The sequence below is a fragment of the Diadema antillarum genome, unplaced genomic scaffold (assembly GCF_040938485.1).
Source record: "Diadema antillarum isolate AM-2024a unplaced genomic scaffold, OU_Dant_1.0 seq00000220_RagTag, whole genome shotgun sequence".
Classification (NCBI taxonomy): Eukaryota; Metazoa; Echinodermata; class Echinoidea; order Diadematoida; family Diadematidae; genus Diadema; species Diadema antillarum.
Window position 1 is genome coordinate 134,967 of NW_027271274.1, and position 25,564 is coordinate 160,530.

General features: G+C 38.9%; 1 pseudogene; it reads left to right on the forward strand.

Annotated features, from left to right (window-relative positions):
- The first annotated feature begins 2,908 nt into the window (after window positions 1–2,908).
- LOC139729153 (uncharacterized) overlaps window positions 2,909–25,564 on the forward strand; it is a 66,209-nt pseudogene continuing 43,553 nt past the window's right edge.

A 25,564-nucleotide genomic window follows, 5' to 3' on the forward strand; every position in this document is an offset into this window, starting at 1 on the left:
CGTCACGACTATGGTTTCAATTTTCACTGGCTTAGTGTCATTTCATTATCATTGTAACCTGATTGTCAATAGGGCAGGAAGGAGTTTCACTTAAAAGAAAAAACAATAAGTCCTAAAGCGATACGTTTTCTGCGACTCTCGAACCGTTTATAAGGAGAGTCTAAATAAGTAACCACTTCTTTTTGTTTCCGAAACTTGTCCTTCCGCAGCTCATATTCAATCATTGAAAAAAGAATGGTTAGATCAGATCGACAAACTTTCTTGAGCTTCGTCTTGGATGTATGAAGACATGCCATGTGTTTGCTTCTGCGTGCATGTGAAATATAATTAGTCATTGCAGTATATACTGTCGTCAAAGCCATACGGAATAGCATCGATGTGCCATATTCTGACAAATATAATACCACATGCCTGCAGTGCTTTCATTTACAAATTTGATTGCGGAAAGTCCGACTAGGATATAATTTTGAAGATGATTGTGAAATAGATAGCAATCATCTTGACTATATATTTAAGAAGAAGTTGGGTATGTACTGTATGCAAAAACCATACTGAATAGAGAGTTATTTGCATATCTTGTTTCCTGTCAGATATGATTAATACAATGTGTTTCACAACTCAAAAATATGCCCATACTTGAAGTTTTGGTGTATGTGTCAGTCAAAGCGAAGTACAGTTGTAATAGGTTTGTTGGGAGAGTATTGTAATAGTTGCAGCAAGTAGTTGGCGTTTATTGATACAATATCCGGTTAACTGAAATTGTTCCTTCTCCGGATGAAATTAATTTGCGTGTGAATAATACCATCACGTAATCTTCACACAGGCAAAGAGGGAGATGGAGAGGGAGAGGGAAAGAGAGGGATGAGGAGAGTAGAGAGAGAGAGAGAGATGGTACATAATATATATATATATATATATATATATATATATATATATATATATATATATATACTGTATATATATATATGTAATATTCAAAGAGATTATATACACATATATATTTCTACGTATATATTCCACTCTCAATACAGTTGTCTCTTACAATATTATCACGTGACACAGGGATAGGTCACAAGGAGCATTGTACTATTGTAGGTAAAACATCTCGTCTCACGACGAACACACTGGACCCAGGTCTTGCTTATTACGATTCAGAGTCTTTTTTAAGGTCACCACTTAAAGGGATGGTACAGTATAGGTGGAGATGAGAATTGGGTTTTTCACTTTTTGCGAGATACCAGGAAAACACTTATGATATATTTAAGAGGAATTCAAAGTTTATTTGATGAAAATCGGGTTTGGAATAGCTGAAACATCCAAAAACAAAGTAAAACAAAGCGATCGTATAAAGTGCGTGTCCCACACTTTTTGATTTAAAATCGCTCTTTTTTTTTATATCTCAGGCATTTCAAAACCAATTTCATCAAATAAACGTTGAATTCCTCATAGAATTACATGCTCTTTCATATTTCATAAGAGGTTTCTCATTATCTCACCAAAAATGTTAGAAACCTGAAATTAGGTCTCAACAAAAACTATACGATCCCTTTAAGCAACGATACCCCCAAAATGCTGCGACGAAATTCCTCCTCGCACAAACACGCCGACTCACGAAAGAATTTATGTTATAAGCGCGTATATATCTGCCATTAGGTACAGTGGTCAGGTATAGGCCTATCCAATCACACGCAATGGAAAATAAAACTTACTCACGAATCAACAGTGCCATGAATTAAAACTCAAAGCGAAATCTGAGATGTTATTGTTGCCCAACATGTGCCGGAAAAGTGAGAAAAAAAAAGTTATTAACATTCAGCTATACAACTATACTAGCAGTCTCAATGATATGTGACACGGGCATGATGCAGAAAAATCCGCGAGGGCATATTTCGTTTCCTGTTTGCTGTTTGCGCAAACACAAGAGCAGGAAACTTAAGAAAATCCCCGACTGAAACTTTCGTATTCACAACAGAGTCGTCATTTCCTGAAATTCGATTTGAATGAAACATATATAGCACTCACAATGACATTCGCCGCAAAGGCTAGCTATACGGCTCTTAGTTTCGGAAACTAACCGACCATACAGGATTGAGTGCAATGGCCAGTGTGTCATACAATGATATAGGAGAGAACAGTATGGCAAAAAGATACGAGAAAGACGGAAAATGGTTGGAATGACGTCTTTATTTAAATGCATATCAAAAAGATCCAACTATACAGAACCCTTGCACAGTATATTATGGGCCCGTTTTTAGTTTATATTTTATTTTTACAGTCATAACTTTCGTTATGTTTCATTTCCTACAGGATTGTGTTGCTTGCGCCTGTGTGTGTATTTTATAGTGTTTGGATAACTGAAGGACGTCGAATTCAATTCATAAAAACAATAATACTTATAGCCAGTTTCCGAATCTCAAATTTCTAGAATAAATACAAGTGTTGCTACGATTTTGTCCAGTGTATTGGATCAGCTGAAATGCTGAGCTCTTACACCAAACCACTGCACGTGCACAAGATTTGGTCGAGACATTCTTCAAGAGCAATATCAAAGGTTTGAACAAGCAAACCAAGGCGCCGCCCATTTACCACCAGGGCTCACAGCCCGAGAATTTTTCTGGTCGTTTGCCCCGATAATATTCACGCGCACACAACATAGCTGGAAACACCTCATCCCCATACTGCCTCACTTCGGGCGCGTGTTACCCCTACGATAGCCCGCGGTAGACAGGGCGTTGGTGATTTCTGGTACACGCGACCATCTTTTCCTCCTACATTGCTATTCCTCAGGGGAATCTAACGTCGCTCCGCCACAAGTCAGACACCACCCTGCCCCACGTTGACACAAGCGACGTACGTATATCATAAAATTTTTTTGTACGAGACCCCTGTTACGTGTGCGAACGGTGCTTCGGTTGACCTTTGGAGTCAACTAATACCTGATAAGAAAGAAGGAAAAGACCCCAAGACATTCTTCAAAGAGAGCAGTTCTGTACGAGAAATATGAGAAGAGTTACTGTCGCTTGGGGTTAGTCTACAAGTAGATGTTGCGGTAGCATCCAGTCTGAATCACTACCATCACTGGTGGTTTTTTCGTTTCTGAAGCTTCTAAAACTCGAACGCAATTCGCCCCTCGGCCCCACTGAACACCTCTTACTTCTGCTTGACCACGGCTTTTGTTTGCTGTGGACAGAGCGTGCGTTTAAAATGGTGACATTTGCATCAGAATGGGACCGATTTCGTGCGGAACAATAGTGCGACACAAAAGTTTTTGTTCAACAAGTTGACAACGCGGAGGAATACTATCGAGTGGCGTGCGCCTCTCGCACAGCCACACGACCGAGCTGCCTCCACACACACAACCAACTTTTTGGTACACAAAAGAAAGGGTATACGTAATATAGCGAATGACGTTGAGGCCCATGCGAGGAACAAGTGCATAGCCAGCCAGTGGTGGTGATCGCTCGCTACCTCAATTGGACTACTAAACCGCACGGAAGCCGACTCGGCGGAATCAACTCGTGGTATATATCACCAGGTCGTATGTTGCTTTCGAAAAACAGAGATCAAATGATGGTTTACTCATGATCGTGGTTCTTTTGGATTGTTATAACGCGTGGATCCGAAGATGAGGTGGCATACTGGATCAGGAAATTCTCTAATTAATAGAAGTACTGGATTATTTCTGCTGGTAGTTGCTGTAACTTTGACGAACCGCTGCGCCGTTGGTAAGTTTGCCCTCGTAGAAGAGTTTGGATGCTGTGGGGAGGTGCGTGGCTCCACTAGTTAAACGTAGTCTCAGTATTTGGAGTAGTTTGATCTCATCTTCTCTTAGTTTCACTCAACAACTTTTGCAGAACTTATTTGAAAGGATTTCCTGTGATAAGTCTGTATATTGCAATGAATCATCAAGAGTATGGATTGTATGTCATCATATTGGTTAGGGAAAGTTCTAAACCTGTGGAATGAATTGGATTTGGCACGTTGTGTTGAACGGGATTACTGTAGTAGGCCAACAGCCAAGATACAGTAGATTGTGTACAGTGGTCTCGCTGGCTAAACTGATACCAGTTTCCAGTACTCGGGATCCAGGACGTGTACATGGTGCTGTACCGCCTCTTAAACTGCGTTTAGACGGAACTAAAAACATTTAAAGTTTCTGTTTAAAGTTTATGGAAATTGACAATTTTACATAGAGAAATCCAATCACAAGGACACTGTTTTTGCAGAGTAAATTAATCTGTCATTTTCTTTTGTCACTGTTTAAACAAACCACCCAGCATGCCCAGTGCCTGCATAGTTAGCACATTATAACTTTAGTCCATTCATTGACATTATATATTCTAGACATCTATGACAGACTGTTTTTGCACATGCTATATACTTTGCTAGTGTTCTGGGTAATATAATCATGTACTGTATGTGCCCAGCTTTTGCAGCAACCAAGTATGAAGGAAATTTATTGGCAATTATCTCATTATGATGCTTTGTTAATATGGCTCCTTGCACAGAAAGAGAACTCGAGTAAGTAGGGCCTGTACAATGTGTATGTTCTTGAAGTATTGCTCTATATATATTTAAATGTATTTGGTAGGATGAAGCTTAGAATAAAACATGCTGACCAACTATAAAAATTCAGATATATGTGAAGCATTCAATTGTAAGGCTGTGTAAATGTATACTTGTCAAAGTGTTTTGATACAATATATCTGCCTCGTGCATATTTTGCAAGATGTGAACCCACATGAATGCAGCTTGCCTTGATTCAGCCAAATCTTCACTTTCCAGTGTTTGACATATGAGTGTGTTCTTTTGCCTATCAAAGATATGTAACATGTTTTGTTTTAATGTCTTACAGTCCTAGGTAGCATGTGTTTTGTTATAATGTCATACAGTCCTACTTTACTGCATGGAGAACAAAGGTCTGGAGGGCAATAAATCAATTGTAATTGGTGTGGGAACCATCCACAGTGCCAGGGTGGAAAATAAAAGGGGGAAGAGTGGAACATCTTAATTGCATAATGAACTGATAAGACAGTGAGATGCCATCTTGTTTGGATATCTGAAGGATCTAATGACTTAATCTCACTCCGTAGCGTTGTGTTGTCCTGTCCATAACAGCCATGATTAAAGATCTCTGTCTCCCTCTTTTTATCTGTCTGTGTCCTCCTAGTTTCACTCATTCACCCTAGCAGCTAAGCTAATTAGTGTAAAGAAGAAAACAGCTGACTGCCCTTGTCATTTAGTTTATTTGTACACAATATCATGTTTGACCCAAGGCACTGCCATGAAATTTAGCCTATGCGTAATCACAACATGTCTGTAAAGTATAAGAGACCTGATGGGATAGTCAAAAGTTTTATTTGTGCCTTTTCAACTTGTTTTAGCATGAGCAGCATTTATATGCTTTAATATCTTGAAGTTTTTATGGGGTGGAAAATCTGGTGGGTGCTTTACTTTCTATTATATACTGTACACACAGTTGTACAAAGTGTATATGTACAATGTATACTCCTAATCTTTCCACTGATTACAGAGAAAGGGCAAAGGTCAAACCCTTACTAACGTATTGGTTTGATTTTGTCCCGAGATTCTTTTCAGCACACCACTGGTGATAATAGTGATCAAATATTAGATCACATTTTGTATTTGATAATGAAAATATTGTAATTTCACCCTCTTCTCATTGCTTTTCATAAAACTCCTACAAGACAGTTGTTTCTTACTTCATGAGTATCTTCTCTAACTTCTCTGTAAAGTCTCTCTCGACTCTTCTCCACCCTGTTTTTATATTTCAAGAGTTTCATCGGAAAATGGGCTAAGCGCCAATTTCAAACATTTTTAAGTTAGTTCATTCTTGAGCAAAATAAAGAGTTTTTGGAAAGTGAAACCTCAATTGTATTAGTAACATAACTGCGAATATTCTTGAAATTATGATTAAGAATATATTGTATCATCTACTTAGCAGCTTTAATCACAATTGTCTCAACTGAAGTCATGAATGGAATTTCCTTGTTTTCCAATAATACTCTTTATTTATTGCTTTCCTAATTTATGGGATTAGAACCTAACATGTTTGTTTTTGTTGGGAAAAAAGCAGTCTGTGCAAAATAATGCCATAGTCCTACACATCAGTGTCTAGAGAAAGTCTTCACCATTCCCGTGGCCCACTTGTCCCGAATCTGTGCTGAAGTCTGTTTCACAGCAGCTAGCACTTCCACTGAAAGTGGGTAAAACTGTATAATATATGTAGGTCTCTGCAGCAGTTTCAGACACACATTCCTGCAGTGCATGGGCCAAGATGGCAGTTAGGGCAAAGACAAACACAAGAACCTATCCGTAGGGTTGCCGACAATGGACTAGTGGATAGCATTTCATCCCCCTGGTGACATTTGAGACTCGATGCTCAGCCCTTGCTCCACCCAGGCTGACTCTCTGTTTTCGGAGGCAGCAGCCCCTCTTTCTTGAGATTTCCCAAAAAAATTTCCAACCCCAAAATTCAGCATCGAATATATTCTAGGTCCTCACTTGAAAAGAAGTCTTAACATGAAAAGAATCGGTGCCTGTAAATGCCTTTAGAACTACTTTTCTTCTCAGACTGTTCATACAAAGCAACATTTGATAACTGGAAAGATTTTCAGATTTTTAATCCGGATCTTTGAAGGAACACTTTAAGCTATGAAATATACATGTACATTGTATGTTAAAGGTACTGATAATGAAATGGGTACAAGCATACAACCATGTACACATAGAAAGATTTGACAGTTGTACCGTTAACCTGTGGAATGACAGTGTATTTTTCTCTCTTTTTTTTTGGGGGGGGGATGGGTAACCATTCACTAAAAATAGCACACAGTGCTAATGCCTTGAACATGTCCCTCAATGAAATTGTACAAAAAAGTCTTGAAGTAAACAAAGATTTTGAGGTTTATTACAGTATCTACATTTCATATACTTGGGACAAGTTTTACTGAAAGCTGTATTAACTCATTGAAAGCAAGGCATTATACCTTTACAGTGTATAGTGTACATGTATTTTGTTTGTCTTTGAAAAACTGATTGAATACTACTAGGTTGTGTTTGTAGAAGATTTTGCTAGAGATTCAATATGACCACTTGCAAGGTAGCAGTAGGGTATTTTATGTTTCAGTCATTCCTTGTTGATCTTTAATTCTAAAGCCATACTGAAATTGAGTACACATGTAAATGGTGTACAGTGTATATATTTTTTCCCTCAAAAGATAAACAAGGAATACTTTTGATGGTGTTGTAGAACACTCTAAAACATTTGAGTGCTTGTTAAATGGCCTAATGATGAAATATTTTCATAGTGCACTGTATGCTATTGAGTCAGCACTTGTCTTAGTTTTGATTGTCCAGAGCACTGAAGGATTTATTTGGAGTATTCTCTGCTTCTTGTACCTGCTTTTAACAGTACCAGATACAAGTTTTGCAAGTTATGAGAGTATGTGGCACAAGTGTATGTTCATTTGCCATTTCAAAAACTAGCAAAGAATTGATTTTTCCTTTTTCAACAGCATTGTAGCCCAGGATGAACTTTTGCCTTCGCAGCTGTTGGAGGTGTACCTCCCAGAAATCAATGGGTGACAATAGTGGCAGCATGCCCACAATGCCATGCTGACCTAGTCAGTTCAGATCTGAAGTTTGCTTCCTTTGTTTCTTGTAGGAACAGATGTTATGAATGTATTGTTGATAAGTGATTATTAATTGGAGAATTGTATACTGGTTGACTCAGCTATCTGCCTGTGGTTGTTACATTTCAACTAAAAGTTCTGTCTGTCTGACATTGCAGTACTTGTCAACCTTGTAACTAGCTGATGTACACTTGTCGTGCTTGTCATTGGACTGCTAGAACTTTCTTACTGTGGTCAGAAGACATCAGAAACTCAGTGCTTCTTTACAACTGTATTGAGCATGTTCAGCCATCCCTTGCTTTTGCAGGTGAAACATCGGCTTTACTTCATCAATTAGTTCTACATACAATGTAATGGTGTTGACACAAATTTGAACAAATTATCACAAAGAGAGAGTGATAATCATTGGTCGGGTGCTGATAACCTGGCCTTGTCGGGACATTAGCAGTGCAGTGCAATCTTATCTGTGTTTTCATGTTTTCTTCAGCAGCACAATAAAATGACTCAACTGCTGCTTCTGAAATGTTAAAGCCTTGCACAACTGCAGCAATGTCACAGATCTCACAACAACAAGCTGTTACTCATTTCACTAAATCAGTTTAATGCCATAGTATACAAAACATACATCTATGGACCTGCCTACAACATTGTACCTCTGGCAACCTATTAAACTGTCTAGTACTGCTTGGTAATTTTGCTGCCAAAAACATGATTTTTTTCCCCTCCTTACATTCGTTTAATTCTGAATTTTACTGTGTATAAACCAACATTGATGAAAAATAAATGAAAATGGATAGGATTTCTTGAATTTGCACAGAATCACACCTAAAAGTAATAAAAAAAAATTGCTACACTAATTTGAGAAAGAAAATTTGATCGCAAAATATTTTGCCAATTAAAGAATAAAAAAGAGCAATTAATGACAATATGAGGCCTTCTAAAATTCTGCAATAGAATGAAACAAAAAATATGACCCACATAGGGACAAATGAGAGAAGACATCTTCCTCTACCCTGTGCAAATCTTGTGAAATACTAATAATCAGCAAAAAAAAAAGCAATAGAAAGGTAAAGCACCAAACAGAAGTGTCTCTGTAACTCACTGTTCTGTGTGTAGCCAAGAAGTACAAAGTGTATAAAAACAGCACTTTCAACCCATATGATGCCTGTGATATTTTATCCATAGTTTCCTTTTCAGTCTAGTGAATGTTGTTTTGTTGTTGTTTTGCATTATACTTGGCAAGATTTGCAAAAATTGAGATATGGTCATATCCACACCAGCAGCATCATTGTTGATCATCTCATAAAGAAAATAGTTGAAAATAAAGTCTGCAGCTATTGTACAAGTCACAACTAGAGGCTGTTGTAGTTATATGTAGATTGTTTCATTGGAGTCTGATTCATTGGTAACGACAGTACTACAAGATTTGTCACTTGTTGTTCATGATATACACTGTACACATGTGCATACAGTTTACATTGTACATTATTGTAACTCTCATCTCCGTTCTAAATTTTGCTCACAACTTGTTTTCATACACTGTATATGTGTACCTTTTGCTAGAATCAGTGTCATAATGAATGATGCCCCACAAAATGAAATAATTCATATCCTTCTTTCAATGTCATCTAAAGATATAAATGTAGAGAGATGGATTCATAGTAAATGTGTAGCAGTGATCAAATGTATACACTATGGACTCATGTAAAGGAGGGTAGCAGCTGTCTCTAAATAAGTACATGTACGGGTAGATAAAGAACAGATATTAATGGGTATGGTTTATGATAAGAGACTTTTGCCAGTCATATTACCTTTATCACGAGTACTGTAGAGATTTCACTGATTCATGGCATGAGAATCAATGTGAAGGATTATATTCTAGTATTTGCATCACATGATTTGAATACAGTACGGAATCAAAGCCAAAGAATGTTTGATATTTAGCATTGTGCTCTATAATACTGTTCTTACAGGTATGCACAGTTGTCTAGCAATAAAGAAAGGTATTTTATTGTCAACAATTCCTTGCTGGAGATATTTCTTTCCAAATCAGAGCTGCAGTCCATGTATTTGTTTTCTGTGTTTTTCTTTCCATTTCTCCCACACTCCTCTCTGGACTAAGGACACAGCGATCATTTAGAAATTCTTGACCAAGTAGAGGCTCCTAATTGTCAGCATGAGTTCCTATTTGTCCTACAACCTGCACTCTCCTCATCTTTGGGTGTGTTTACTTAGCTCCATCACTCTTTGTCCTGATGCACTGTCCCCGAAACCGTCCTGAAGTATGACTCTATTGTCATTCCTCCCCTGAAGGGTGTCGTTGGGCCATGTCGTCATAAAAGGATGCAAATTGCACAACCATGCCCAGTTATACTAAGTTCACCATATTCTTTTCTGTACAAACACAGAAGTAGTCTCAGCTGACCTGTTTTGCTTTGTTTTGTTTTAGATATGGAAAGAAATTGCAATGTTGCAATGATAACCGCAATTATTTTACCTCTGGACTAAAAAGCAGGAGTATCAGACATGTCTATTATTAATGTAGGGGCAGAAAAAGTACAGAAGAAGACTAATGCACCCTAGCCACCTCTGGTATTGTACTTGAATATAAAGGTGATACCTCAATCAGGATTGCTTGAAAGGTGATGAAAAGAATTTGAAGCTGGGTCTGCACAGTGAGACTAAAGGAAAGGGCCAAGCTGTGTCAAAAGATTGTCATAAGACCAACAATATTAAAGGTCATACATTGTACATGCATTGTCAGAAATTGTGCATATTTGAGGTCCAAGTTCAATTGAATAGTGGCAACCATGTAATCATTGTGTCTTCTTTTTTACCCAAGTATCTTGGAGACGAAAACAACAGCAGTCCAATATGGTCATTGAATACAAGCTGTATGATGTAAAAGAATCAATGTGCAGGTTTTAATGTTGACCTCACTATCTGTATGTAATCTGGATTGAAGAGCAGAGGCCTACATGTAAATGATGTTTCTGTCACTGAAATGGTAATTCAGACTGTGTACTGTGCATACCAACTTCATAAACAGCCAAGTTTTATATGTGTACACAATGAAGTAGTTACTTGCCATTTTATTGTGATTAACAGTCGTATGAATGGGTACAATGTATTTAAGTGAATGATCATTAACAACCGTCACAAGTTACAATGTTAGAAGTTTCATATCCTCTATAGTAACTGTACATACATTGTAATACTTTAACAATCAAAAGGAAAAGTGAAATTACAGAGTGTTAATAGCATAATTTGGGCATTAAATGGCCATAGATCATATTATGACCTTTGTGTCGAGTCTAGTCCATTGCAAAAACAGAATGATGCATACACACATGTCTTTGTACTGTACCAGGTACCTCATCATTGTACATAGCTGTATAGTGTAATGAAGCGTATTGTAACCCCAGACAGCAGACACGCCATTGACAAGCCAACGGCCAAGATTTCTTGTGCTGCATGTACAGTGAGTGCTTACAATGTAAATTGCGATATTTCCTACCAGGAACTGTGTGCATATGAGCAGTGATTTGCAGGATGCAATATCAAGTGTAGTTTCTGATGGAGAAAGGAAGAAAGGAAAAAAAAAAATCCCCAAAGGAAGGAAACTTGATGTGTCCCAGACATGTTAGTTGTCTTCACTTCAGGAATGTGTGTACGAACTTAAGCGAGAATTCCTGTACCACTACGATGAGTGTTTGCGGAGCCTATGAAGCTTATACACTTGTAGATCTACATGTACTTAAGGTGTAATCATAATAGTTAGTTATGTCGGATTGCAATGAAGCATACAGCTGTACTTGTTTTATTTGATGAGTGCACTGTAGCTTCTACTCAAGTTGTTAGTGAATAAAGGTGGTGCAGGAAACTGCCATGCTTTTCATGCCACTCAGAACCATGGGATTCCATGCAAAGTTTTTTTAGATGTGATAATCAGCTTCCATATATTGTCTTTTAATTTTCCTACATCCATCATTGTGGTGTCCATCATTCCACCTCTTTGTAGGTTTAGGTGTAATGATTTTGATATTGTCATCAAGACACTGTTTCCTTGTGCAAATAAAGGAGAATGCAAGAATTCATATACTTGTAGAGTAAGATGAGTTGCCGAAGCAATTGTCACTTCTTTATGCTGTTGATATAACATCGTCATGCATAAGAATACACACATCATTGTCCTTACAAGAGCTTGTCCAAGTGTACATGAGTGTGCATGTAGGCTACATTGTATGTTAAATGTGAGCACAGCAAGTCTCCTTATAATATATATCCGAGGATTGAGTCATTGTATCCCTATTGGCTCCGTTAATGGGTGAGTGTCTTATTTCGAAGGACAGCCAGTTTTCAGGTGAAACGACTTCTTTGGCAAGGCATGTTACACATGTACATACCGTAAATGTGTGAAATATAGTACCTTCCTTTTCTTTTTGCCTTCCTTATGGGGGAGGGGGAGGGGAGGCAGCTATACTCCCTTAAAGCTTTCTGGCTGGATGGGTAGTTGCCCCTTCATACAATAATGTTTTCAAGCTATTGTCTTTGACAGAAAGATGAATAACTTTGTAAAGTGTAACACAAGCAAAGCAGAGAAAAAAAGCCCTCAAACTCTTCCGCTGACCTAGAGTTACCGTTGCCTAGGTTGACCCTCCTCAAACACCTGGTGAGAAGATGGTGGGGTGGTGGTAAGGCGGGGTCAGGAAGGCTTCTGGGAGGAAAGGTGGTATTGGTAAGGGTTACCCAGCTGAGATGTGCACCTATAGCTTTCAGTCTCTCTATCATGAGAGCAGCATATTCAGCAAGACACATCATCAGGGCAACCTGGTACAATACACCCAGCACCAGGAGCTTCTATTAATTTAATTTATGATCTGAAAAATTTTAGAAAGCACAGGATGAAAATATGTTTATATTTCTATGTCTATATTTTAGTTATAGCACTCCTTGAGAATAAGAAAGAAAACTTAATCACCCTGTGCCATGATCATGAGGGAGAAAAGATTGAAAATAATGAGGTCTTTTCGTTCATTAGGTGGAGGAAAAGAATACACTGTGTGTTGAACAGTTGCACATCTGAAAATATAAATGACCTACAATTGTACATGTATGCATAAAACGTATTTGCCCGGTTTGGCATGAAAGGGGTAAGATTTGCAAATGTCCTGTTAAGTTTGTAGAAACTATGGTAGTCTTTGTGATGGGATTGTGTATACTTCTAACAAAGCCTGGAAAATGAAAGTGACAGGGTCATACGCGTGGCTTTAATGTCAGCTGAACTGTGCTTACATGTAGCAGGATGCAGTAGAGGCATTGTCAAACTTCACAGCTAAATTAATGACTGGGGCTGTACAGTACTTAAAAAAACAGTTTCTTTTGTCAATTATGGGCCACCATGCATACAGATGCTACATTGTACATTAATTGGTGTAATTACAAGTAGCACATTTGCCATTAATAGTTGTGTGTTTGAGATGTATGCTTGCTAATGATAAAGACAAGTAGGGCCTACATGTAATCTGTTCTCATTAAGTATAATTGTTTGATTATATGGAACAAATTAGATTGATTGAGGCATTTAAAGTGACCATTTAACATTTAATCTATTTCTAGTTTTGCCCTTACTTGGCTGTTTTTCCTGTCCTATCATCAATTTGCAGACATACAATGTACATATGAACATGTCAAAGCACCATAATGCATGCAACGTGTTCCAATGTATGTTTTTTTCTTCTTTTGTACATGATGTTCAACCACAAGAGTGCACAGTGATAGAATACCTTCTCAATGAGAGCAACATGTGTGATGATAAACTGTACTACATAGGCCTACATGTGTGAATTCTCAATCTTCTCCCTCCCACACAGGAACTGGCAGTACATCCTGCAACCCTAACCCATGTTTCCACGATGGAACCTGCATACCCAGTCCTGATGGCGGGGAGGTGACATGCCAGTAAGTGACCTTCGAACCCTTAGCCTCTAACCTCATCATATTCCATCTTATTCACGTTAAGGTTTCTGTTCCTGCTCTTCTCTCACAACTTTCTTTTCCATTTTAATTTGTTTTGTGTTGTTTTGTTTTGTTTTGTTTTATCTTGCTTTGTCTTATTTCATTTTGTTTTAGGTGTATGTTTGTGGGTGAGAGAATTTTTTTTGGTTGTAAAATGACATGCTGGTGGGTTGGCTGTTAGTACAATTAGTTGTCATCATATGTCCCATGTGTGTAGGCAGTTATAGGGTTGTAGACCTATGTACATTATTTGTTGTGTAGTTGTATGATGATGGTGGTGGTGGTGGTGGTGGTTGTGGTGATAATGGTAATGATTCTTCCTTCAGCAATCAACTGTGAGAAGAGAGAATGACTTATCAGGACGAGAGGAATGCTGAAAACACTTATCGTTTATTTGCACCACATTCTACAATGTCATTGCACACCTGTTGTTGCTGCCGGCTTCATTGTGTTTCATGTCTTCTTATCAACCCCTGCTCCCAGGATCACTGGAGCGGTCACATTAATGTTCGCAATGACCCGAGAAAAGGAAGTGGAAGGTGATGTGCATGCAGACATACTGCATGGGAAAATCGTGCATCTTTGAGTTTGATAATGGAAGGCTTTCGCACCAGTAGAGCAAACCTGATGATTACTGTAAAACCAGAAATTTTTTGCATGCATGAAACTTTCACGAATATCGTGAGGAGCCAGGATCAAAAAAAGTAAAACTCACGCAAAAGGTTTTGGCTACACAATGCATCGAATGCCAGTGGTAGATTGCAAAAATTTCATGCCGCAAAAAAAAAGGGTTTCAATTCCAATTCTTAAAAGTTTCATGCCTAGCAAATATGGACATGGTCTTACAGTTAGCTCTTTGACTTATTGTGAACTTCACACATTGGACCTTTTTGAGTCCTCTGGGTTCATTCAAAGAAAATCCTGCATGAACACCCTCGCCCTTTTTCTTTTCTTTTTGTTTTGTTTTGATTGGCTGTCTGTGCATTTTTAAAGGACAAGTTCACCTTCATAAACATAAGGATTGAGAGAATGCAACAATATTAGTAGAACACATCAGTGAAAGTTTGAGGAAAATTGGACAATCGATGCAAAAGTTATGAATTTTCAAAATTTTTGTGTTGGAACCTCTGGATGAGGAGACTACTACAGCTTGTGAGTCATATGCGTACAACAGTATAAAGAAAATGTAAAAGAAAATTCAACATACATTGTATTTTCACTTTTTTCGCATAATAAAAGAGCACTTGACTTGCCTCTTTCTAAAGGCAGGGGGAATAATATTACCCATGACATTTTGTCGGTAACGAGTCAGGGGAATGTGTACTTTTTTCAAAAGATGGAATTTAGTGAAATTCTCTTTATATTTTCCTTATATTGTTGTAGGCATGTGACATCTAAGTTATTCATACACTGCAGTAGTCTTCTCATCCAGCGGTTACTGCACAAAAACTTCAAAAATTCATAACTTTTGAACGGATTGTCTGATTTTCCTCAAACTTTCACTGATGTGTTCTACTAATATTGCTACATTCTCTCAATCCTTATGTTTATGAAGGTGAACTTGTCCTTTAATAGTGGTATGCAGTGCATCATGTCATATTTTCTATCAGAATGTTTTGTTTGCAAAGAGGAACTTCTAGCCATTCTGATCTCTGATTTTTTTTTGATTTTTTTTTTTTTAATAGTAATGATGTAGTTCCTCATTTAGAACTACATCATCATGACCCGCGTAGAGTATGTTCTGATATACCGGTAAACTGAGCGTTGTTTTTGGCGCAGAATTACAAGGCTAGTCATTTCAGTGTCTTGCAATGAATTTTATTAGTGGCCATGAAAAAGCACAGGAACAACCCAAGATGGGCCAAGACTATTACTATATGGACACATGTTAACAAATGAATTCTTTTGGGGGCATTTCAGGGCTGTCTGTCCTCTTGACAAGTTCACCGGTGAGTGAAGTGCACTGGTAGCTCTGAAGAGTCTACAGTTCAGACCCACTTTGAGAGTTCCAGCAAGAACATCTAAAACTATACCTGTGCAGGGCTCTTTTTGCTACATCCCTTCATGAAAGTGACATGACAGTTTAATCTTCCTGGCTGCCCCTCTTCCAATGATTTTGTTGAGAGTATAGAATTATATGTCGATCAGGCCTATTCTGTGCAGCAAACTTTCATGGCAATAGTTAGTTTGGAGGTGTGTGTCTGTGAACTGCACATTGTGAGACTAGCCTTTACAGGGAAAATATTGTGCCCCCTGCATGAACCAGAAAGGACACATAAAAGAGCCAATTTAGTGCATTTGCAGGTTGCAAAGGATTTGAGATGGAATGCCCCCTTCTATACAGAGGAATCAATCAGACAACGTGTGTGATTGATACGCAGGACATTTACCACAAACATTGGATATATCTTCCCGACATATATGGTTGCAAAGACCAATTGAGTTGTCTCAATATCAAACTCGCCCAAGGTCGTTAGGACAAAGATGGTATGAAAGGACTGTCCATATTGTGCCTGCCGAGGCAGAGGTCAGTAAGGACATTCATGCACACGTAGATTTCACTGCATAATTGAACATTGACATCACAGTGTTTTATCCACACTGTACTTTACATCAGCATTCTTTGGCCCTTGAACAACATTTCCGTAGTGCTAGTATCATAAAAATCACATGACGCTGCTGTTTTCAATCCTATGAATATAGAAATTGGATTGGAAATGTCCCAACATGATACATACATACAAAGATCCATGAGATTCTTTTATTCATTGTGATTTTCATGTCTTTGCTATAAACTGGAGAGACTAATCCTGATTTGGAAGATACAGGGTAGGTAAGGACACTGTGAAAAGAGAGAATCAGAGCCATGTGGCCTGTCATGGGAGCTAGGCTGGTCAAATAAACATGAAATATTCTTGAAGAAATGGGAGTTTGGTCTCCCTGAACAGCGGAGAATATATTCTGCTCAAATCAAGTGAAGGGTTTTGTAGAGTCTCGCATACAGTTAGTGACAGTAGGCAAGAGAAATTGTGAAACATTGAGCTGTAGAGAATTGTCAAGGATTATGCCATTCATCCTGCGTCTGTTGTCATTTTGTGTATTTAAAACACAGTAATCACACTGTGCGGGCAAATCACATTGGATGTTGCACAGCATTTAAAGACCAAGATTGTACTCTCTGTGACCTTGGACCAAGACTAACCTTTCTATTAGAGCCAATGTCACATGTGTCTGACTGCACTGTCAGAGCACAAGCTACAAACAAAACTGTCTCATTTTACAACCTGTTATATGTGCAAGTGTAAAAGCCTAAATCATGTGCATGGCTTGTCTATCTCTTCTTGAACTCTGCCGCACATAGACCGTTTTCTGAACACAAAACAACTGGATTAATGGGGAAAAAATCAGGAAGTGAATACTTCCTCCAACGCAGGGTTTCCTGCCTGCCTGCTTGGACCAACTAAATAAACTCCAGGAAAGTGCAGCCATTCTGGCTGATTGCGTGTGGGCATATTTCTGGCTGGGCATTCTTTTTTTATCAAAGTTGCGATCTGAATATTATCAGCGAAATTGGATAGCATAATTACTCTGTTAGCTGTGTGTTGCATCCGATCAAGTTCTTCAAAACTCACAGAACTATTACTACTTTCACAAATTCTGTGTTTGGCTGTTGTAATGTCCTGCTCTATTGAAGTCAACTGTTTCGTTCAATTATGGGTGCATTTATCAACTCACTTTTGGTGTAGAATTAAGGGTTCCAAACAACTTTCAGGGAGTTTTGGGCAGTTGATTAACATGAAGCTGTTTTGGTTATTGGGTTAGAAGTGTGTTTCTGAAACACGGAAAGGAGTGTGATCTTGTAAAAGTGTGATTGTCTGCTTGTTTGAGCCAGAAACTCATTTCTGCAGAGTCGATAAATGCTAGTCATTTTGAAACACGGTTCTCAGACCTGCCCACACCAACCACTGCCAACGACATCGGTGCGCAATAGAACTGCACAGGGACAAGGCACCCCCAATTGACTCATATGATAGAGTTGTTAAATGCAACAACTCGAGAAGTGTGATCTAAAAGGATTGAAATGCATTTCAAACATGGGAAAGTTGATAAATGCAGCCAATAGGCCTATTTGTCAATTTCCAAGGATTTTCATGCTTTCCTTTCTCCATTTTCCTTGAGAGATGAGGGAATTCCAGGAAAATGTATGAATGCAGCAATCTTTCTTTGAAATTGCATAAGTGTGATAACTAGGCAGGGTACCACATGAGGGGGGGGGGGGGTGAGAGAAGTAAGGTACTAGTATTTGATGGTAAATTAACATGAGGTTTCATTGCACTATTTGCACATAGGCTACACTCAAGGTCGGGCGTTATGAATTGCATGTTTTTACTGGTAATCGCAGTATGCTTGCCATGCATGCAGATTAAGAGTGCATATCATATTTGGCAGGCAAATATTCTCTTTGAGAGAGCCCTTTGTGTATTTGTTCTCCTTCCTATGACACTTCCTAATACTCCCAGTGGAAGTACCTGCTAGACATTAATTACTCTGACACGTGAGGCGATTGGAGAGACGGAGCCTGTGGTCTGTGCATTTGCATGGTTTGTTTAATGCACATGTCGCTAGTGATAACAAAGTTTGTGAGTGGCTATATCCTAAATCCATCTAAATTCACCATTCCCTCCTATCCGGCGTTCTGCCACAAGGTGAGACATGCAATGCAACTTTCGATTTGCAATACCTTTGCCGCCAAGTGCTGATATCTAATACCCTTCGCCTGTTGAGAGGTTAGATAAATGTCCGTCGATGACAGAAACCAAATATAAGAACGGAGCATCACTTATACTGCTTACCTGATCATTGTTACATTTGAGACAAAAATATACGCGAGTGACTCCGTAGGCTTCTAAGTGCCATTAGATTCGATACGAGCCTCATGTTACACTGATAAAATATGTGTAATGTTGGCTCAAATTGCACCTTGTAGACACCGTGAAAAGACTAACAGGCATGTAAAATGAGTCTGACCATTTCAGTCTATTAGTCACTTTGTTTGTATTTGACATATTTAGCAATGAGGGAAAATGCTCTGAAGTACCTTTTACACCAATTGGTATGATTTGAGAGATACATGGTTGCTGCCCAATACACATGTAAGTACTGAAATTATGCAGTTACGACATGCAGTGCGAGCAATGTGCTTGAACATGGGATAGGGGTGGGGTAATCATCATTCAATGTTGTCAAAGTTTGTTTTGAGAATGGTGGAACCCATGATAAGACCATGTGATACCCTCTTTACAGTACATAGACTGTTTAGAAAGAAAGAAAAAAATATGTTGTGATTCTCAAGGCAAAACATATACTGACAAATTTGCTGGCAGGAGGTTCCAAGTCCATTTTTCATTAAAATATATTTTTCTATTCATTTCACTGTTGCTTCTCTCTGCCAAATATCGATTTTGGGATTGATCACAAGAAAATATCATTGTCAACTATAAAGTTGCCAGAAACCTTGAACCTTTTCAGGATATCTTATATGTGGGAACTTGAAACCCCAACACTTTTTCTGAATCATAGGTCATGTGAGTTACTTACCTTCAGCTATATCTTTCATGAACAGATAAAACAGAACTTCTGTGTGTCAGAGTTCATAGACAACAAGTTTCTGTTTAACATTTGCTCAGTTTTGTGTCAGGTTCCCATGGAACAAGATAAATTCAAGAGCGAGAAGATTCACAATGTCAGCCACATGAGTGTGGTTTCCTTCTGTGAGTGCCACACAGGGAAAAGTGGATGAATCTGTTACATGCTTTTGGATAATAGTTGAGGAGGGTTACGTGTGTTGTGCCAGTTATTGATGTCATTCCCACAGAACTTTTCAATATTCTTAAAAAGGAAGAGCTCGACTTATAGCTGTCATTTGTGCCCTCATGTCCATGTCTGAGAAAGCACAAAATCAGCACTTATTCCTGATATATAGCATTTCATCAAATGCTGGAGATAAGAATCCTTTAATTCATAGGATAGTGCACATGTACCTCCTGAAATTCCATACACCACCACACTATCAACCGTTCCAAAATGCTGCCATGCTAACACGTATAATGTCGAATGTTTGAAAGCGCTAGCATATTCTCATGCTACTTTAGAGTGAGAACAGCATGGAAAAACCTGCAACAGTACTTACAACATGCTGCATGCTTCAATCTTTCTTCTTGTTCACAAAATTTTAGAAAATTATTTTAAATTGCATGAATTGGTTACCAAGCTCATTGTCGGTATTTTGAGATTATGGAAGGGGTGGGATAGGGTATGAGGGAGAGGATAGGGAATGGGGGAGAATGTTGGGAACAGGGAGAAATTTTTTGCCGGTACGAACTGTTCGGAGGTACGGTATCAACTCACTAGTAATCAAATTTTTTGCCCAGGTCCGTGATCGTCAGGAGGTATAGCACTTTTGCTTTTGTGGTACAAAAGCAGCCTTTCTGTCAGCACATCGATTGGCTGTGGGAACAGTGCTCTTTTTTGGAAGGTCCCGTTTATCAAATTTCGAAGGAATTGGACCTGAAGACAGAAGTTCAGGACAGTCACTTGGTCACATATTTGCAACCCTGGAAGTTTGGAGAAATTCTAATTTGCCTTACCCTTCACAGTTTGTTCAGTGGTTTGCTTTTGTGGAAACCAGCAAAGTGCTCTTCAGAGAGCAGGAAACAGACAAGAACTATGTCCTCGATCAGCTTAGAACCATTCCAAGGCATTCATAACCTTGTATGTTTGACTAAAACTATCTAGTCTTAATAGTCAGGGAAGATTGTCTTCTTTTATGGTGGAATGATTTGCCAAAGAAACTCTTGTGAAATTGCTTCCACAGTTGTTAGCAAACAGATATAATATAGAGTAGGTATTAAGAAGCAATGGCAAATCTCTGTCTCAGAAGTACTTGAACTTCTTTCAGTAGTAAAGATACTGTAGACATCATGAAGCCAGTGTCAAGGAGGCAGTCTGCGACAAAGAAATTATACTGAATGCTTCATTATGAAGAGTTTGAACATTTTAAGGCAAATAACCGGGGGGGGGGGGGGGGGGGGGTATTCAAAATTGCTCATAGATGCATTGATGAAAGAGGTGCATTAGCAGTTGACTGATTTTCTCTTATGATATCTTTTGATGACAGAAATTATATTCCTGATAATGAATATCAACAACTGTGAATGGGGTAGAATTGTTTCAAATCCATATTTTTTTGTCCATTCATCCATTTGCACTTGGAGCAGAGAAAAAAATTCATATCTGATGATGATGTGTACTGAAAGAAAAGTGGAAAATGATTTCATCTCATGACAAAGCTTCATAGTGTAGATTGAAGCAGAGAAAAATGATATGGGGCCAAGAATTAATTGATGGAACATGTCAGTGGCAGCGCTTGAGCCACTTGCTTCGTGAAGTTGGCAAAGACAAAGCGTTATGCGCGATCTTAGGTGTGCAAAATCAATTGCCGTCGCCCATCACTCAGTGCGTCTGTAGAGGTGAGGTGCGTGGTGCCTTTGAAGTGTTGGCAGCGTCAGAGCAAGTGGGCAACAGGTTTTCGTATGCAGGGGGACTTAATTCTCCATCTGCCTGTCATTGGGATTCAAACACCCTCTCTCCATGCCCCATCACTGTACAAACACCTTAGGTTGCAGTTGGTGTTGTTTTTTTCTTTCTGTAAAGTATTTAGTGTTTTGAATGAATGCAAGCTTTGTATGATAAGCTGGAGTGTTATGCATTGACTGCTATGCATCTTGGAAAGAACACAGAAGAATGCTTACATGCTGTGGATTTCGTTGCATCAGAACAAAATGGGGAAAAATGTAATGTTGATCACACCTTATTCATTTCTATATATTCAACTCAATAGATCTGTATCATGGAAAACGTTGTGGTATGCAGGAAGTATATGCCGTGATAATTCCTTCATTGCAAGCCCGAATACAGCGCGTATACGTGTACTCGTGATTTATCATGACTCCCCCCTCTTGTTTGTCTGATTTTTGTTTCTCTGTACATTGGGTGCATTACAATGTACATCTACATATTGTTGAGAGTTGTTTGGGTGTGAGAATAGAACTACTGCTAGGTGGCCCATTTCTCCCTGAATGCTTTGTCTTCTTTCATTTTGACTGTGATGAGCCATAAACAGACGACCGTGTTGGTATGGTGATGATTGTTGCTAGACAATGCCTTCATTCAATCTATGCCACAAACTTGCTCTCTCTTTTCCTTGAGATACCCATCTTTGCTGGCCTTTCCCATATTGTGAACAGAAGGATGCAGTGAAACAAAACCAAAGAGAAAACAGTCTTTGGGAGATTATTCACATGAGATGTGTGACTTTGATAGCATTCAGCCATATTGTACAATGGCATGAATGCGCATTCTTATGCCTTCTGTGAGAAGAACTTCTGTCTTTACAGTGTATTGATCAGACTCGAGTCATTATCAGATGGGTATTATACTGCGATTCTGACACTATGTGTCCTTTTCTCGCGCAGTTTTTGCGACAAGTAGTAACAGTGAAGTTGAGGGGCTCACGGGGTCAGCAAATTAGTGGTGTCCCCAGTCGAGATGGGAGAGCTAGTGCGATTCTGTGACTCCCTCCCGACCCAGAGTGAGGTTTCCAACGCCAATTGTCGGGCTTCCTGCCCTCTTGTCGGCTCACCCATTATGTGCGCACATAGCGAGTGTGGGAAAATGGGGTGCACCCGGCCGCCAGTTCACACTCCATCTCCCAATATGAATGGCCCTGGGTTCCGCCTGGAGAAACGCACTAGCATTGGGAAATGAATTCACTTATTCAATGTGACATCCATTATTTTGCTGTCTTTTATGTTTGTGCATTATATCTCTTATTTCACCATTTTTTTTCTACCTATTGAGAGCTTGTGTGGAGGGGGTGGGGGGGAGGAGGAGTGTTAGGGTTTAAGCCATTTTCATGTCTGTCTCTTTATCTTTGATTGTGTTCTGGAGTTGAAATATGTGGCATGGGATTCTGGTTCAGTTATTCTAGCACTGGCTGGAAAAAAAAAAATTGAAGTAATTCACAGTTCAGTGCAATTCTGTTTTTGATGTTCCGACTAAATGGGAAAAGAAAATTGTTAGAGTTATTATGATACACTATATTCAAGTAAGTCATCTACTGTTCCGCTAGAGGTGACAAGTTTTTTTTCCCCCCATCTTTGGATGGCTTCTTCTCCGAAAGGAATATTTAACATTGATTTAGTTCGTTCCGGTGCAGAGCAGTTGCCAGGGTTTTGCATTTGAGGAGGTATTGCCAAATTCTCATGAAGAGATTCTGTTTTTGACAAAATAGTTCTGTTGAGATATGTCCAGAGAGTCAGTGGGGTACACTATGTGTACAAACTGATGCAACTTTCATTTCTGGTTCTTAAACTATATTTCAGCATTTTTTTTTTTTTTTTTGGGGGGGGGGGATATTGTTGGTATGCATTTGGAAGAATGCTGATACATTGTACTTTCTTCTGTCATTAAAAAAAAAAACAACAACAACTCCTGCTTCACTGAAGATTAAGTGTGGGCTCCTGCCTGTTTTCTCCTTGGAACTTGAAGCTATTTGCTCATCCCGAAGTTCTTACATAGAGCAAGCAATTTTGTGGTTTCACTTTGCAGTGACATTTTGGAATATCAAGAGCAATTGTGAGCTGAGTGAGCTCCATCCTGTGTTGTGGTGTTACGCCTTGATGAGGTCGCCAAGGTTGAACAACAAACTTTCCCATGCATCTATGTGTGCCTAAAATCATTACTAGTCCATATATGAACCTTTTTATCCACCCATGGCAGTCATGTTTGTACACTCACAGAGTAAGTTTCACAAAAGAACTATGACTTCAACAAATAATTACTTCTCCTCATTTGCATGCATGAGGGAATGCCTTTTGTACATGTGCATTCAGTGTGATACATCAATGTTTACTTCAGTACTATTTTTTGTAAATTATTAGGTAATGACTCATGCAAATTGCTGTTGTGAAAAATAATTTCCAGGCAAGTACACCTACACATGCACACTCTATATACATGTGCATGTTGTCATAGAACAAGAAATATGGATACCACATGTACAGGTGCATCCTCCTATCATTTCACATAAAGATCATCTGAATTTTCAGTGCTCCATCAGGAAAGGGGCCTTTCACAAAAGGCTTCAGGCTGGTGTTTGCGCAAACATTAATGAGCAGAGTGAGCCCGATCCAAGGTTATGTAACGTTATTCACAATGGCCGTGTAGATCCTTGGATGTGTGATTATTAGTCATAAGCTGGGAGAAATCTTAACTGGCGCACCATGTTTACTGACTAGTCCAGTTAGTCACTGTGACTAACTGAATTACTATGTTATTCATCCATCAGCCCTTAATATAATGTATGATATGATATATTGTATAAAATAATGTAAATATGCATGAGCTTCTGCAAAGACAAATCTGCAGCTTAATTTGTGATTTTTCATAATAACACTGATAGTAAAACTTGATAAATAGAAGCTGTCAAGTTAAAAATGTTGAGACTGGTCTTGAAAGGCCCATTCTTTGGTGGCTTGACTGCAACTCGCATCACACTCCTATGCTCACTTTTCATGCGATTACTCCAGTGAGAGAGGGTCTTTGAAAAAAGGCCACCACTACCAGTGAAGGGACTCACCCACACACATTTTGCACTTGTGGATTCCCAATCAAGCAACCGCGGCCAAGGTTGGCCAAGGTTGCCCCAATTAAAACGTCCAGTTCCACCGAGCTCAGTGGTCCTCCCTACGAAGGCGGGCAGCTTGCCACAGGCTGCCAATTATCTCTCAGTCAAGTAGTCTGTGCACTCAGACTCGGTATTGTTTTCAGTTTCAGATTTATTTGTTTCTGCTCCTGTATGTACTCCAATGTATTCATATTATATTTCTTTCTGTTTTCTGTTTGAAACTTGGTTCAATCACACTTAAACTTTCTTGACCTGAATACATTATGTAGTTCCACAACATTTCCAAGACACCACAAATGATAGAACTCAGGCAAGAAGAGGTATAGGCCTATAGTATTATAGCCTGTACAGAGCTTTCATTGTGTACGCGAAGACTGGATAGCAGTTATGGTCATCTGAACCTAGTTTGCAGGCACAAACCCTTGTTGGTCGTAAAGGAGTCTGCGCCAAGACTACTACATGCACCACTTTGGCACTGTCCCATAGGCCCTGTGTTGAAGCTTCGGGAGAGGCTGCAGTGTAGTGGTGCGTGTATTAGTCTTGGCGCATGCAGACTTCTATACGACCAACAAGGGTTTGTGCCTGCAAACTAATCTGAACCCTAATTGTCCTTGACAATTTCATGTCAAACTATCTATGCAGACAAGATTTTCCCCTTCCGAATGGTCTGTGTTCTCACAGGGACAAATTAAATATGGTCTGACTTAATACTTGATTCATACAGGCCTCACACTGTTTTCAGCGATTACTGGTAGGACCTACATCACGACAAATTTGGCCCCTTGGGCTTTCTGCTGTGCTTGTATGACAACTCTTCCCATTCACAAAAACCTATACTAAATCTGTTGGTTTTATTACAAAATTTTGAAAACTGAAAATGATGAATTTACTGCATAATGATTTTTTTTTAAATGGAAGATATCAAATAAATGTTCAAGATGAGGAGTGATCTATTATGAGAGAAAAGTATTACTGTTCATATGATCAGTGGTATTCACAGCCATTGATAGGCATGTAGTGTCTCTCTAGCATAATTCACTAAAATGCAAAATGAAGCATATTTATACCACAAATAAACTTCTAACAGAAAATACTCGAGAACTTTATGCGAACTTGTGAGATTGATTTGCACTCAAATTTCACT